Source organism: Lonchura striata, chromosome W (genome assembly GCF_050655825.1).
Source record: "Lonchura striata isolate lonStrDom1 chromosome W, ASM5065582v1, whole genome shotgun sequence".
Taxonomy (NCBI): domain Eukaryota; kingdom Metazoa; phylum Chordata; class Aves; order Passeriformes; family Estrildidae; genus Lonchura; species Lonchura striata.
In genome coordinates, this window is record NC_140743.1 from 11006348 (window position 1) to 11020871 (window position 14524).

At 45.8% G+C, this 14524-nt stretch overlaps 1 protein-coding gene and 1 long non-coding RNA gene across 5 annotated transcripts in view; both read left to right on the forward strand.

Moving 5' to 3' along the window:
* The window catches only part of LOC146763044 (spindlin-Z-like), a 159278-nt gene that overhangs the window by 86353 nt on the left and 58401 nt on the right, over positions 1–14524 (forward strand). The gene's annotated exons all lie outside the window — the stretch shown is intronic.
* The window catches only part of LOC146763045 (uncharacterized), a 107309-nt gene continuing 93201 nt past the window's right edge, over positions 417–14524 (forward strand). The window contains exon 1 of the long non-coding RNA XR_014952633.1: positions 417–854. This is a non-coding gene — a long non-coding RNA (uncharacterized LOC146763045). The remainder of the gene's footprint in view (positions 855–14524) is intronic.

The following is a 14524-nucleotide window of genomic DNA, read 5'->3' on the forward strand; positions in this document are numbered from 1 at the left end:
TCTGTCCCATCTTCCGGAGTGCACTCAATTTCTCACACACGTGCTCCCCTGGTTCGTGGCCCAGCCCCTCGCGGGGAATGGAAAACGCACTAATACAGAGTCCGCACTCACTTGGTCTCCACGAGACCTCTCACACACAGCACTCCGGGAAAACCACCCCAAACCGAGCGGGAAACCGGCCTATACTCACGCGTCCTGCGTCTTCGCTGGTTCTTTGTGCACAAAGATTACAGGGGTAACCGGTTCTCTTTTGCCCGTTACTCAATTTAGGTTCGTCGGTGGAGAGTGATCAGAAAGCCTGGGACAGCCGGGCCGCCATAAGGGCGGGGCGCCTCCCGATCGTCCCGTAGCGACTGATCTACTTCTCCATCCGAGTCACGGCACCAAATTGTTATAAATTGTGACACGGCAATTTGAAGTGTCTTAATTCAATAAAGCAATTTTATTTAAAATTAGCAAGCGAGTAAGGCAGGCAAAATTCAGCGCTGGGCGGCCGGGGAGTCTCCTGCTCCACCAACGGCGCGCAAAAATGTTCTGTCCCAACCTTCCTTTTATCCCCCCCCTTCTCCTTGCAGGCGTGACTCTCCAGATGTAGTCTGAGTCTGGTCGTTGTGATAGCTTCTAAGTCTCTTCTTTTGAGATACAGCAAGCAGACCAGATACACACACACCCAGGACTGTAATCTCAACCTCCTTATCACCTTGTAAGCAAATAAGCATTTCAAAGACACACCAGTACATTCTTAGCCACTATCTTATGCAAAACAAATTAAGTTAACATACCACAGTATATTCTTATGCAAACTAAAGTAAGCAAGCATACTACAGTGAACAAATTATCTTTTACTTATCTCAGTTTCCATCACCAGAACAACAGGCAAAACACCAAACAAAGGCGGGGGGGGGGGGGGGGGAGGTAAGCACAATCTCACCTGACCTAAGCTGCAATGCACTTTGGCAGTCACCAGATGTCACTAGATGACAGAAAAAAGCATGACGCAGTCACTGCTATTGTCACAATAGAGACTACTTTTATTTTCTCTGACTCCAGCATTTATAGTTTTCCAAAGGTGACAGTGGATTGGAGGGTGAATGTGCCACCTCTCCAACAACACTGGACAGACTACCAGTCCATCAAATTTCTCCGCCTCTATGAAGGAATGCAAAACAATAGGTTATTTACAGAAAGTTGTGTGAGAAAGTTAGCTACAAGAATGTAAACTCAGAAGGCTTTAGAAAATCTTAAAAAATCATGGTGACAGGTTAACCGCTATTGCTATTGCTGGTATGGCTAATTTTTTGCAATCTGGACATAACCAAACAATTGCTTTTGCCTGATTTTGAGAGATGTTAAACATTCTTACTAAGGCAGGTGCATTTTGATGATAGAAAGCATGGCTCATCCTGGCTTGTTTGATAGTATTTGGAAGTGTATTCTGTATTGACATGGCTAACAGAGCAGCCATAGCATTGCCTTCTGCTAGGAAACCTGGGAGTGCAGAATGTGAACAAATGTGCATTATGAAATAAGGTTCCTGTCGAATAGAAAGAAGGAAGATTAGTTTTTTGAGCAAACCATATAGATGGTCTTTGGAAACCTCTTTTAGCAGAGACCCTTCTGCCCTTTCCACTACATCTGCAACATAAAATTAATCCATTATTAAATTAAAAGGAAATGTGAATTTTGAAGAGACTCACACAACTGCTGTTAACTCTAACATTTGTGAAGAACCATCTACTTCTTCAATATCTGGTTCCCATTTTTTTGTCTCTGGATTTTGCTAAGCAATCACAGATTTTTTTAGACTTACTTGAACCCTCTGTAAAAAATGTGATTGCATCAATGGGTGTATGACTTCTTAAGGGCTTATGAATTAATTTTAGAGATTAATTTAGTATCTGATATTTTGGACAATTGACTGAAATTTTCCCTGTAAAATTTTCTAGGGAAAATTGCATAACTTTTGAATTTTTAATTAACCATTCCAAATAGATGGATTTGACAGCCAGAAAGATTTCTGCAAAATCTTTTCTTGAAAGGGAAACCATTAGTGATTTAGCCTTTATAATCAATTGTGATATAATTTCAGGGCAAGTTGTTATAGTTTTACTTAGCTGATGAAATAGGAAAACCTATTTTAAGATAGTTAGATGGTCCTTCTTCTCTAGATCCCACTGGAATATTAGACTGTGAAGCTGTGGACTCTCCCCTAAAACTGCAAACAAAAAAGACAAGTTAGGATTATACCGATGAGCCTGCCGTGGTTGGATGGCTTGCATCACTTTATCCAAAGCATTTTGGGCTTCTTTGTTGAATTCTCGTGGTGAGTTTAAAGCTTTGTCTCCCTTCAGTAGATCAGACAGAGGAGCTAAGTCCTGGTTTGAGATGCCTAACAGTGGACGAAGCCAGTTCAGAGTCTCTACCAGCTGCTGCACTTCATTCAGTGTATTTGGATCTTTCTTTAGTTGGAGTGGTTGCGGTGTTAGTCTGTTCTGTGATTCTGTATCCTAAATATTTCTAGGGAGGAAGTGTCTGTATTTTCTCCTTTGCTACTGTGAGTCTTGATTTCTCCATTGCTGAGATGACCTGATCTGTTGTCTCTTGCATTGATGCTTGGTCCTTTGCTGCTTCTGAAGGATTTGTTTATTGAGTGTCTTTGCCTGTCTTTGTGGATCTGTATAGGCTCCTTCCTCAGCAAGCTGATCTAGGGTTCTATTTGCAGTGGCTGGAGTTCTTGCATAACCTCTTAAAAGGTCATTTAATAAATGCTTCCATGATAGTTCCCACAGAGAATACTCTGTTGGAGACAATAAAGGCATAGAAAGCTTCTTTAGGTCATGAGGGGTAAATACATTTCCTGAAAAGGTGGCTTGTAATAATCCTTTGAAATATGATGATTCTCTTCCATAAAATCTAGCTGCTTTGCAAATCTCTTTTATTTCTGCAAAGCTTATTTTTTCCCACTGTGGTCCCTCTGCACCAGCACCATTATATCAGATCGGAAAAACAGACAGCTTAGAAGCAATCTCCCTTTCTCTGTGCTGTACTGTGTCCCTTCTGCTCTTCTGCCAGGTATCTGTGCCTCCTGATGTACAAAACTCATCCTCAGATTCTGGGGGGCTACCTTGGGGGGTGTGAGAATATCTCTTTTTCAGGATTGGTGTTCCTCCTCATATGGTCGCCGCCATTTTGGATGGGGAGACTTATAGGAGGTCACCTCCAGTTCCCATGATCGGCAGGGTGGGGGTGTGCTGTCCTGGCATGTGGGCGGGGATTTCGGGCAGATTGGCAGACTGAGCTCAGCCCACAAAAGGGGAATGTCCCGCATCTGATGGGCAGGAGCTCAGTGACAATCAGAAAGGGATTCTTGGGACTCCAAGGATGGAACACACCTACGAAGGGCAGAGCTTGACAGCTTTGAAACATGGTGGTGGCTACGTGTGCTATTTGTCTTGGTTTGAAAAGACAGAAGTCTGTGAAGGAAGACAAGAGCCTCCCGTGAAATGGAAAAGGTAAACCCCCTCCCTCTGAATTACCACAATTTCAAAATTAAAAGGTTTTCAGGCAAAGATATGGGAATGGGAATAACAGTTCTTTACTAGAAAAAAAAAAAAAAACTAATTAAAATAAATGTAGTTAGTACAAACAAAACTACTGATAGAGTCAGAAACCTGACACCCTGAGGAGTCAGGGTGTTGGTAATAGTCCAGTTAAATGGCGGCTGCTCCTCCTGGAGTGGCAGATGAAATACTGCTGAAGCGGTGATCCTGTAGAAGGGTGTAGTTTTCTCTGAAGGTCTGGTGATAGAGTAGATGGGCCTGGTCTTCCTCTGGGGATCCAGTGGGGAAGAAGCTGCTCCTCTGGAAATCCAGCAAAGGGGCTGCTCCTCTGGGAATCCAGCAAAGAGGCTGTTGTGATGTCCCAAAAAATGCTGATTTTATGCAGGTAGGGAATGCTTGGATCCTCCCTCTGGGTGGAGCATCTCACAATGGGATGATGTAACTTTATCAGTCATGCAGTGAGTCATTCAATGGCCCATTAATAGACGATATCTCCCCGGAGGGAGACATTGTTCTTGGAAGAGATAAGAAAACTGCCTAACTTAAGAGGAGATACCTGCCCCACATCCAACAGATGGCAAATAGAATACATGCTTATCTTACAAGCCAGGAGAATTGTTCTCACAGAGCATGGATTCAGCTCAGCTCTTTTTCATTGCACTACCAAAATTCACCGATTTTGCATGTCTGAGGTTGTTTTTGAGAGGAAACCGAGGAGAATTCTTCAGGTTAGCAGTGTTAGGAGAGACGGGATGCAGACTTGTCTGGCCAGGACTTGTCTGAACCCTTCTCGGAGGTGGAGGAGGTGCTGGACAGGGAGCGGCTGGCCGTGCCGGCTCCCGCCTGCCCTCCCTGGGTCTGTGTGCTTCAGGGCAAGTTGGGAACAGGGTTGGGGTCTTGGAATCTCTGCCTCCCCTCCTTTCTTTGTGCTGCAGCCTGCGGTCATCTCTCACTCTACTGGGAGGAGTTTTTTGGCTGTCTCTAGCTTGTTTTTCACTTTCCAGTGTTACAAATTGCAACACTGTCCTGAATATTGGGTGTAACTTTAAGCTGGACTTCTTATTCTTTTCCATACTGTATAATCTAAGTCCCACAGTATCCCAGAACTTTAGGCTAAGTGTCTCAGATGTATTTAGAGTCAGAAATTCTGTGAAAACCCATCTAATGAGTTTTGTAAGCTGTTTCTTCTCAAATTTTTCATCTTGAGTTTCTAATTTGTATCTCAAAAAAATATAAAGATCTTGCTCAGCTACAGACAGCTTATTTCCCATTCTTTCTTATTCACGGGTAACTTGTTTACTCTGTCAACAAGGGGCACATTCCTGCACTCTCTCACTGCTTGAACAAGAGTGTATGTCTCATCTCATTTCTATCTCTAATGTGAGGTCATAGCAACAGATGTTGTCTACCTGAACTTCAGTAAAGCCTTTGACACCATTTCCCACAGCATTCTTCTGAAGAAACTGTTCATGACTTGGACAGGTGTCCTCTTCACTGGGTAGAAAAGCATTTGAATATCCGAGCCCAGAGAGTGATGGTGAATGGCATTAAATCCAGATGGCTTCTGGTTGCGAGTTCCCCAGGGCTCAGTATCGGGATGGGTTTTATTTAATTTTTTTATTGATGATCTAGATGATGGGATCAAGTACATCCTCAGTAAGTTTGCAGGTGACAGCAATTGAACAGGAGTGTTGATGTGCTTGAGGTTAGGAAGGCTCTACAGGATTAATCTGGACAGACTGGATCAATAGGCAAGGCCATTTGTATGAGGTCCAATAAGGAAAAGTGCCAGGTCCTGCACTTGGGTCACAACAACCCAATGCAACACTACAGGCTTGAGGAAGAGTGTCTGGAAAGCTTCCTGGCAGAAAAGGATGTGAGAGTGTTGGTTGACAGCTGGCTGAATATAAGCCGGTTGTTGCCTTCAGGGGAAGGCAAGGCGACCTGGTTTCAAGGAACAGCACGGCAGCCCAGTCTCCCCTGGGCCACTCGGGCCAACGACACACGCAGGCACCAGTGTGGTGGACGGTCGAAAGCATTTATTATCTTATCTCATGGGTTTAAATAGTCTTGGGGGACTCTGCTACGTCAGGGGGGGTTGGTAGGGTCTCTAGGGCTAGTCAGGAGTGGAAAACTACTGGGTTAGGTGTGGTTACATTCTTTGGGGTAAATGGATAACATGTTGCAGGGTGAGAGGGGGAAGGGGTCTTTCTTTCCGTCACATCCCGAAATCTTCCGTTCGCCTGTCCCTATCTACTACATCTCCCCCCTCCTTTTCATAAGTAACATGAGGTAGTCGTAGATATAGGCACTGGAGTGAGGTACAAACTTGTAACTTGGTAAGGAAAAAAGGGTTTTTGGTAAACCTGAGTAAATCTCGCAAGGTGAGTTTCGAAGGCTTTTGCAGCTGACTGTGTTCGCACTTTTTGGTTTACAGCATTTGTTGCTGGCCTACAAACAGAATGTTTGCCCGTTCTAGACGGGCCTGAACAAACGAGACTAGCTTGTTCAGCAGGCATGGTCCTATGGTAACAGCTAAAAGCAGTATTGCCAGTGGACCTACCAGGGCAGAAATTAAAGTGGTGAGCCAAGGTGATTGATTGAACCAGGATTCGAACCAGCTCTGCTGGGTTTCCTTGTCTCTCTTTTTTTGAGCCAGTCTATCTCGGAGTTCTGCCATGGAGTCTTGAACGACTCCTGTATGATCTGCATAAAAGCAGCATTCTTCTTTCAAAGCTGCACACAGTCCTCCTTGTTGCATGAACAAGAGGTCCAGTCTTCGCCTATTCTGTAAAACTACTTCTGAAAGCGAAGAGACTGATTTCTCTAGATAGGAGATGGATTTCTCGATCTTCTGCAGGTCTTCATCGATGGTCATTTGCAGCTGAGAGAGTCCGTGCTGTTGGGTTGCGATGGCTGAGACACCTGTGGCTGTACCAGCTGCTCCCAGGCCGAGCAGCATTGCGATAGTTATACCTGTGATTATTTCTCTTTTGTGCAGTCTGTCAGGTTCTTCGAAAAGGTGGTACACTTCTTCATCTGAGTGGTATAGGACCCTAGGAACAATCAGAACTTGGACACAGAAGTCAATAGAGTCATTAAATTTGGCAAGGAACACACAAGGACTCACTCCGGATCGCTGGCAAACCTACATCCCAGATGCGGATGGGACCACCCACTTACCGATCTTTCTGTTGGGCTTGACAACTTTAGTGCAGAAGTTGCCTTTCTGCTTTGCTAAAGTTGCATTACCAAAACATTTGCCTTGTCCTGTGATTTGACTCAGGGTGATTCCTCTGCGGGGAGTGTCCCATCTGCACTGGTGGGGGGCACTGGCTGTGGAGTAACTGAAGGGGGTGTCTAAAGCAATGCCTTCATAGAAAGGGGGTTTAACATCATAACAAAGCCAACAGGAGTTAGTCAGGTTCGGTTTGGTTTCGTTTAGGGTTAGAAAGGTAGCTTCTAGCATACGAAAAATTGGGTTTGGATCGGACTCGGCTGTGCGGCTTATCTGGAATACATCTGCATGGCCAGCCGGGGTGTCGGTGACTTTTGGGGGCAAGGTTTTGGGGTGGGTTGTGTTTTTCCCTTTGAGCACATTCCTGATAACTTTATTGGGTCCTACTGGTCGAGGTGCTGGTGGTTGGAGTTTGATAATTCGTACATTCACCCACCTTCTCGGTCCTCTGAGGACCACTGTCCACGTTCTACCTGTGGTCTAACTAGGGTGGTCTGGCTGTAGAACGGTCATGTTATAACTTACACATCCCCGATATCTAGGCTGTGCATTGTGATCTCCGCAGCCAAAGGGTGCCCAGGTGAACTGTAAGAATTTGTCGGGCTCCTGTGGTTGCCACCCAAAACTGAAGCCCTATGACATGGTGGTCCTGACTGCCATAAAGGCGGCACGTCCCCCACACCTTCGGTGGCTCCTTCCCTATTTTCATGGCCAGGGCCACCCAGGGGTCCCGTTCTGGGGCGTCCCCTGCTGACCCTGCGGCACGGGCGCTGCTTGCGGCGGTAGTGGGTACGAAGGTACCGCAGGCTGTGTTGCGAAAATCGCTGGTGAGGGTACGAAGCTGGCTGCCTCCTGTGGGGGTATGGGGTATAAGGGCGCCCCGCCCCACTGGGGGTTGGCATAGATGGGCTGCCTTGCATTCGCAGCGGGAGGAGGCTGGGTGCAGCCCGCACGCCCCCTCCCTCTCCCGTTTCCCTGGGGCCGGGACCTGCATTCCTTGGCTAGATGTCCTTTCCTCCCGCAGCTCCAACAGGCTCCTCTCGGGCGTGCTTGGGGTGGAGGCGTCGCGGCAGGCTGCCATGCCGGCTGGGGACAGCTCACCGCGATGTGACCTGCCTCACCACACTTGAAACACGCCATGGCACTGGTCAGGGTGTGGACGGCTGCCTGAATGGGTGTCAGGTGTTCTTCCCTTACTACATGTCTGATCATGTCAGCCAGGCTGGCTCCGGCTGGCAGGGAACGTAAGATATCTTTGGTGACAGAGTTGCACTGCTGGCGCAAGCAGTCAGCTACCACGGGGCCTTTTGCCTCTGCCGGCAGGGTAGAGGAGTCTATTGCTGCCTGCAGGCGATCTACGAACTGCGTGAAGCTTTCGCTCTCTGCCTGCCTCACGGTGGACCACGGCGACGGCTTGGCTACGACCCGAGAGGCTGCACGAATAGCCTCCCTAGCAGCCTGAGTGGTCGCCCTGACCTCCTCAGCCTGCATCTGCGTGGCTTGTTGCTGAGGCGTGATCATATCATCGTGCTTTCCCATAAGCCTGGATAAAGTCGATCTGTGTAGTGGCTGCCTCGCGCCAGATGCTTGGGCTAATAGCTTTGTACAATTATCCTCCCATTCTTGTCTAAATACAATCATTCCCGCGCCATCAAGTATCATGCGACCTATTCGCTCGATATCAAAGGGAAGCAGGTCGTCATTACTAAAAAGACCATCAATTAGTGTGGAGACCATGGCCGAATTGATTCCTTTTTCTGCAATGGCTTTGACAATTGATTGTACATCTTTTGGGTTTACCGGGGCATATACCCTCTGCTGGTTCCCTTCCGGGCCGGTGATCCTCACTGGGAAGGCTTGTACGGCGGCCGCTGGGGACCATTCAGCACAGGCTATTTTTATTTCTCCCCAGTCGGTAAACTGGGCTGGTTCATATTGTGGCTGCTTTTCGGTGCGGCTTAAAGCTTTACTTGGTTTTGTTTTAAATTGCATTGGCTCTATTCTCTTCGTCTCAGAGTCCCAGCCGGCTCCCGACAGCTCTTCCGAGCTGCCGGAGCTGCTGCCGGACTCCGAGTCGGAAGTCGAATGCCAGCGCACTTCCGGGGCTCGGTGCCGTTTTGTGCGGCTCTGACCCCGCTCCTCCCCCCAGGGGTGGCGCCGCTGCCGCTCCCCGGGCTCGCCCTGCCTCCTGCAGGGGTGGGTTTCTCCCTTATATGGTGGCAGCGTCAGGCGCGGCTGCCGATCGGCTCCGAGCCCTCTGCCGCTCTCCTCCTCTTTCTCCCGCACACGCGCATTAGCAAAACTCCGCGCCTCTGGGCTCTTCGCGCCGAGATTGCCCGCGCCCCGCCCCTCCCCTTGGCTGCCGGCGCTATTTTCAAAGGCGTATGGAGGCGGCGTGGGCAGCATCCCCTCCCGAGCCGCGGCTCCCGTGGCTCTGGCTTCCCCCGCCAGTCCCTGCCAAAAGAACTCTGCGCGCTGCTGCACCTCCGGTACCGGGTCACCGACTGGCGGTGGCGGGGCGGATGGGGAAGCCGCGGATTTTTGGGAGGTTTCCGTGGGGGGCCCCGGGCCCCGGCCCGGGGAGGGGGGCGACGCGCCGGGCCCCCCCGGATCCCCGCTCCTGGGCGGGTCACCCTCAGGGGCGGTTTGCGTTGCCGCTCCTACGCCTAGCTTGGGTGTAACCAATAAATACGTACGCGCTGCGCTCTATGTCTCCTGCTCTTCTATTGCTCTGCGCAGGGCTTTCTCTACTTTTCCCCACGCCTTAAGGCATTTGCCGCTGCCTGAGGATTTCGTGTCCTCGGCCAGCGCGGCTGTGCATTTTTCCCATATCTCCGGATGCAAAACATCCACAGGGCGTTCAATTGCCCCAAGCTCAAGCAGCCTTGCTATAGCAAGATAAAAGTCTTTGAGCTTACACTCAATTCCCCATTGCTTATGAACCTCACTTACGACCCTGGCGATGGCATCCATGATGATCGCGGGTCCTGGGACGTCTCCCTCTCCGAGAACACGGTCTCACCGGTCTGGCCGCTGCTCTTGTCCAGGCGACACCCGCTGCCCGAGCGAATTATTCCCGGGCTTCGGCACCAGTTATGTTGCCTTCAGGGGAAGGCAAGGCGACCTGGTTTCAAGGAACAGCACGGCAGCCCAGTCTCCCCTGGGCCACTCGGGCCAACGACACACGCAGGCACCAGTGTGGTGGACGGTCGAAAGCATTTATTATCTTATCTCATGGGTTTAAATAGTCTTGGGGGACTCTGCTACGTCAGGGGGGGTTGGTAGGGTCTCTAGGGCTAGTCAGGAGTGGAAAACTACTGGGTTAGGTGTGGTTACATTCTTTGGGGTAAATAGATAACATGTTGCAAGGTGAGAGGGGGAAGGGGTCTTTCTTTCCGTCACATCCTGAAATCTTCCGTTCGCCTGTCCCTATCTACTACAGCCGGTGTGTTCCCAGGTGGGCAAGAAGGCTAACAGCCTCCCGGCTTGTATCAGAAATAGTAGGGCCTGCAGGACCAGGGAAGTAATTGTCCCTTTCTACTCAGCACTGGTGATACTTCACCTCCAATACTATGTGCAGTTTTGGGCCCCTAAGTACAAGAAAGATATTGCGATACTAGGATATGTCCAAAGAAGGGCAACAAGGCTGGCGAAGTGTCTTGAGCACAAGTCTTATGAAGAGAGTCTGAGGGAACAAAGGTTGTCTAGTCTGAAAGAACAGGGGGCTGAGGGGATCTTAAAGGACTCTACAAGGACCTGAAAGGAGGTTGTAGCAAGGTGGGTGTCAGTTTTTTTTTCAGAGGTAAGAAGTGATATGACAGAAGTAAATGGCCTCAAGTTTTGCCAGGAGAGGTTTAGATTGGATATTAGAAAAATTTTCTTCACAGATAGGGTTATAAAGCATTGGAACGGGCTGCTCAGGGAAGTGGTTGAGTCACTACTCCTGGAGGCATTGAAAAAACATGTAGATGTGGTACTTAGGGACATGGTTTAGTGATTGCCTTGGCAGTGTTATGTTTGCACTTGGACTCAATGATCTTAAAGGTCTTTTATAACCCGAGTGATTTTATGGTTGCACCAATAAAGCTTTTATTTCAAGATACTAGGAGATTTGGGAAAGGCCAGTAAAATATCTACCTGTATTGACTGGTTTTGGTGGATAGTAGGGGCTGAATAAATAGGAAGATTCTGTGAGTCAATTTCTCACAATATTAGCAGGAAGGAAAACTTTTTTTCATTATCTTGTGCTATATATAAAATAAATAGCAATGCATCTCTTGGGTTGATTTAAAAAGGAATAAATTTGCTTTGTTTCTTTGGTCAGCTACCCTTATTCATATCAGAAACATTGCTTACTTTAACATTTATGGAAGCTGTAATATAAAAAACAAGTAAATTATGGGCACACACTGATAGGTAGTTTTCATTAGAAAGATTAGTTTCTTCTACCTAGAAGAATAATCTACAGCTGAACTTCTTGCATGGTCTACTAGGGACTTCTGATAATCCATACTTGTCATGTCCTTGGATTAGTTTTCATTAAAATCCCATTAGTGATTTGAAAGATAAAATATTGTCTTGGTTCGACAAGACAGGAGTCTGTGAAGGAGGGCAAAAGCCTCCTGTACAATGGAGAAGGTAAACCCCCTCCCTCGAATTACTAGGATTTTTAAATTAAAAGGCTCTCAGGCAAAGATATGGGAATGGGAGTAACAATTCTTTACTAGGAGAAAACTAGATAACAATTTAAAAAGGCAAATGCAATTGGTACAAACAAAACTAGTGAAAAAAGTCCAGAACCTGAGGATTCGGGGTGTTGGTAGCAGTCCGGTTGAAATGATAGCTGCTCCTATTGCGGTGGGTGATGAATTGCAGCTGAAGTGGTGATCTTTAGAAGGGTATAGTTTTCTCTGAAGATCTGGTGGCAGTTGGGCCGGTCTTCCTCTGCGCCGGGGCTGCCTCTGAGCTCCGCCGCCGCTGCCTCACCGCGCTCCAGCCGCTTCTCTGGGAAATCCCGCCGAAGGAGCCGCTTCTCTGGGAAATCCCGCCGAAGGAGCTGCTTCTCTCGGAGTCCCGCCAAAGGAGCTGCTTCTCCGCGAAATCCCGCAAAGAGAGAGAGAGCTGCTTCTCTGGAAATCCCGTAAAGAGAGAGCTGCTCTGTCCCCCCAAAAGGTACCCCTTTTATCCAATAAAAGAGTGCTTGGCTTCCCCCTCTGGATGGAACATCTCACAATGGGATGGTGTTACGTTACCAGCCCTGCATTGAATCAGTCAATGGCCCATTAAGAAACCATTACCTCTTCGGAGCAAACCATTATTCTTGGAAAAGATAGCAAACCTGCCCAACCTTCAACAGATGGCAAATAGAATACAAGCTTATCTTACAACCCAGGACAAATATAAGTATGCTTACAAAATTTGAAAGCATTTTGGTCTGCATACTTTTTCAAAAATAATTGGAAAGTACAGAAATATAATAAACAGAAAACACAATGTGACAACTATAATGAGCTTATCCTTCTGTCAAGAAAACCATTTAAAGTAGATGTTAATTTTGAGGACTCTTCCAGGCATACTTATTTATTATGCTATTTCATTATACATATTACAGAGAGGGGGAATGCACTTTACATCTTTCTCTGAAGCCTTCAGCATACAGAATAGTTCAGGAATAATTGGAAAATCTGTAGACTGACAATATGGACATTATGCAAGCTGTTGCTTTCTTTTCTTGTATGAATTGTTAACCTTTTTCCCAGAAATGTTAGTAAAATAAAACGCTGGAAAAAACTCAAATATGCTTGAGAGTCTAATTAAAGTATAGTTTTGTATAACTGTTTAAAATAATGATTTGGGATTTTATGGATAATGTTGTTTACTGCTGAGTATCATCTTCTTCTGTTATTCTCCAAAAGAAGCTAGAATAACATTTTTCTTAAAATGTATGAAGAGAATTGAACAGTATGAGAAATTGTTCTTGCTTCTGAGGCCTATGATTAGCATACTTCATTAGAGGATTGGACTATCTACATCGTAGCAGAATTGTTAAGGGTCCCAATGGAAGAAATAAAATTCACCAACTTGTCAGTGAAGTTGTAACTTAATTGCTGATGTCCTGGGAAATTAAGGTAATAGAAAGGAGCGGTTTCTTTTCTACCAAATATTGTTCACCTTTTTTTATGTCACTGCGGGAGAGACATGTACTGAGTTAGTCCATAACTTTATAAATACAGAAAGAACTCCATCCCTGTAACACTTCTCACAGAAACAACATTGCATTAAATCCCAGTGTTATCTTTTCCTCCTTAAAAATTATACTGGATTAGTAGGAGAACTCAGACATTATTTGCATTGATTATGGAACTTGAATCAAGTTCATCAGATGGACAGATCTTACATGTGATAGAAACTAGGAGTTTTAGTTCTTGGATATGAATCCATAAGGTGTTAAAACAGATGATCCAGAGGCCTTTTCAACTTTGACAGTAATAGGAGGAAAAGTTAACTTGTTTTAGAGGACAGGCAAGGTTCAACCTTATGTCTGACTACTTTAGGAGGTTCAACTCTCATGCTCAAAGCTGAATTACAATCATTTTTCATTTTTCCAAAAAGAAAAAAGCAATTAATTGTTAGTGATGCTAGCTGCTTGTGTTGCTTCTAAAGGTGTTCTAAAAATAGCTATGTTTGTAAAGAAACCAGAGAATAGTTTTTAAATGCTTAGGTTCTATAAAAAGCAACAGCATGAGAGTCAGATGTTTAGTTTCTGGAAAATCTGTCCAGATGTTCAGTGTATTCTTTGCAGCTGGAACATTCTGCTTCTAGAAGGATACTGACAATACCTGAAGCATTTTTAATACCAGTAGTAGTTGTTGCAGGTTGCCCTCTATGTAGAGGAAAAAAGTTGTGCCTCAAACTTGAAGAAAAATACTATTGGAAGTGAGAAAATACTAAAGGAACAAATTCTCATCTGAAAACTTCAGCTGCAGAGAACAGGGAAGAGAGTAATGTGTAGTTAGTAGCCATATGCTTGCATATATACTGTTTCAACTAAGCAATAAGTGGTAAGCAGATCTGAAATAAGGATATTATGTGGTTGACTCCCCATAGAAGGGAAATGGTATCTATCTTCCTCCCTTTCTTATTCAAAAATCAATGTGTACTTTGAATAGGAATGGATTTCCTTTCTGGCTGTCTATAACTGACAGTCTAATTTACTAGCTTTAAATATAAAATAGGAAAACTTTTGTTTGTGTTTTCTATGAATACTGGTGATTGTATTCATTCTGTATAATTGAAATTCTCAGTTGTTTAATGTATATAAAAGCTTATGTGTCATATTTGTTACTAATATTTTTACTTGCTTTCAGCTGTACTAGATAAAGTTCTTGGTGATTATAAAATGTGTTTCACCTTTTAGATTCATAAGGTAAAATGCCCACTTGAATTACTGGTATAGTTCTTTCTTTTTCGCTGTAAACAGTTGTGTATGCATGGAGGATACATCTGCTCTATCACCTGGAAGACCTCCTCCCCCTCCTTCTTCACTGACCTTGGTCTCCGCAGGGCTGTTTCTCATATATTCTCACTCCTCTCTTTCAGCTGCTGCTGTGCAGCAATTTTCCCCCTTCTGTCAGACATATGAGCAGCTTCTGGTATCTTCTCACAAAAACCACCCCTGCAGTACCACCCCTCCCAAAACCCAGTACAATTGTTTACTGTTTATTCT